This window comes from Jaculus jaculus, chromosome 4 (genome assembly GCF_020740685.1).
Source record: "Jaculus jaculus isolate mJacJac1 chromosome 4, mJacJac1.mat.Y.cur, whole genome shotgun sequence".
Lineage (NCBI taxonomy): Eukaryota > Metazoa > Chordata > Mammalia > Rodentia > Dipodidae > Jaculus > Jaculus jaculus.
Window position 1 is genome coordinate 62,007,951 of NC_059105.1, and position 2,449 is coordinate 62,010,399.

The 2,449-nt window shown below is 37.9% G+C and overlaps 1 non-coding gene across 1 annotated transcript; it reads right to left on the reverse strand.

The window, feature by feature from the left end:
• Positions 1 to 676: 676 nt before the first annotated feature.
• On the reverse strand, positions 677 to 867 carry LOC123460299. Its single transcript, XR_006636879.1, has one exon. It is a non-coding gene; the product is annotated as a U2 spliceosomal RNA (small nuclear RNA).
• Between the last annotated feature and the right edge of the window lie 1,582 nt (positions 868 to 2,449).

Below are 2,449 nucleotides of genomic sequence, written 5' to 3' on the forward strand. Positions count from 1 at the left end.
ATTAGCAGCCTTAGTAGCATCAAAATCAAGATGACTGTTCTGTATAGCTAGGATTTTTGAATGTAAGTTAACCAAATCTAACGAAATATTATCATGGTGCCAAAATTGAGACAGTTACTTTACATACAATAGAGTTGAATCTGGTCTTTTCTGAGCCAAAACAGCTAGGTAAATATTAATATATCCCTTGATAAATTTTTTGAAAGAAAAAACATTACTTGACAACCAATGATTTTGGCTTACACTTGATAGCTATTGATTTTTATGTACCACAGAAATTTTTATAAACATAGAACAATTTTGTTTTACCCATGACTTAAATTTGTTAAAACTTAAGCAAGCTATCCCAACATATTTTACCCTGAAAATTAGTTTTTGTTGTTGTTGTTGTTGTTTATTAAAGTTTGTAAACAGTTTAAAAACCTTTAACTTTAGGCATGGTGTTTAGGTTTGGCCTGAAATTTCTTTCTTTCTTTTTTTTTTTTTTACATCTGCACACCTTTATTTATATACTTTAACATTCTGATCTAAGTACCACTTAAAAGGCATTTTTAACAAGTAATCATTGAAAAATTCCTTCCCAGTTCCTTCAATCAATTCATCTCACCCATCATTAATTATCTTTCCTCTTTTTTTTTTTTTTATTAATTATCTTTCCTTTTTTTTTATTCTCCCGAGGGGGTGCACTGTTCTTAGAGGTACTGCAGTACCAGGTCGATGCGTGGAGTGGAGGGAGCAAGTTCCTATTCCAACTCCGAGCTCCAAAAATCCATTTACTATATTGTCCTCAGATAGAGGACGTATCAGATATTAAACTGATAAGAACAGATACTACACTTGATCTTAGCCAAAAGGCCGAGAAGTGATTAATTATCTTTCTTATAAGGCTATTAAAAAATTACACCAAATTGATTAATCCTATTACTAAAAAGAAAGCAGTCTTAATACAATTTTATATCATTAATACCAATAACACACTTGGAAATGATTTTATTAGGAGTAACAAAGGCAAATTGTGTTATCATGAGGCAGGCTGGCTCAGAAGTCAGATCAGTTGCCTCCTCCTTTTAAGTAACAGGACATTACAATCTTTTTAAAAAATATCTGACAAATTATAAGTTACCTCTTTAGAGGAAGTTTTGTTGTTTTTAATAATCCTCTATGTAAGGTGAGCTTGATCTAGAACAAATATCTGGCAAATTCACCCATGCAAAAGACATTTAACTTTTCCTTTTTAATTTTTATGCTTAGGTCTTTGATGTCCTTGAAATCGTTCTCTAGAAGAGAAAGGGGTGTCACCTGCATCCATCTCATCTCTTTAGTCACAGTCATAAACACGACACGACTAGGAAGCACAATGAGCACACATGAACACACACACACACACATATCCTCCTGATAAAATCAAAAAATTTGCTTAAAGAACTTGAAGCAATCTCAATTCCTTGTGCTTTTAAGATATCTTTTACTATGGCAATTAGCTACTTTTTACTCTTTGCTAAATCTTTTTTTTTTTAACCAGTGTTCTTTGTGTTTTGAGAGAAGTTTTAAGCCCTATAACAATTTATGTTTACTTAGGGTCTGTCCCATGATAGAAAAGGAAAGAGGAGAAATGGCAAGATCAGAGGGCAACATTCCCGGTTGGAGAACTGGCACAGGGGATTCCCCGGTGGGCCTGATGTAAGTCTGTCTGCAACTTTAAGAACTGGCAGCTGCCCTAGGGACATTTATTGGCTGTTGCGTAACCAGGTTGGCTGGTAGGAAGAGAGGCTAAATATGACGTCTTTGCCAATGCCTGAACGGGCTGTTGGGATTCACACAGGGAGCTAGGGGCCTTCAGCGAATGCCAGAGGGTAGCCCTGGCCAAGAGGCTTTAGTTGCCCTGTTGCTATGTTGCAATTCCATGTGATGGCACCAACCGAAAGTAAAAGGAGGAAAAGAAGTGCAAAAAGAAATCCCACAGTTCTTGTGTCTTACAAATCTGACTAAATAGTCTTTAAATAGTTTGCCTAGAAGTCTGCATCACTTGTCTTACCTTAGCAGATCTGTATCAGGTTGGTATTTTTCTGTGGTGATCATGGGGCAGATCTGTATTACAGGTGTATTGCATGTAGTGATCTATGCAGATCTTCAATCACCCTGGTGGGGTGGCGATCCAATGGCGGGGACGGCTGTCTACTCGAGTGATGCCGAGGTCATACTTCATACCTTGGGACCCACGTACGGGCACCGCTTGCCCTGGCCTGTGGGGAGTTGAACAAGGACCTGAGGGGAAGCTAACCTGAGGTTAAAAAGGCAAACAGACACAAGAAGGAGACCATGCTAGGTGTTTTTCAAGGCCTTGAGAGTTTATTTTTACATGTAGGTTTATATAGGGTTGTGGGGGAAAGGGGACGTGGTCAGGGCAAGGAGTTGTAGGGGGAAGGGTATGTGGTTAGGGCAAAGATCA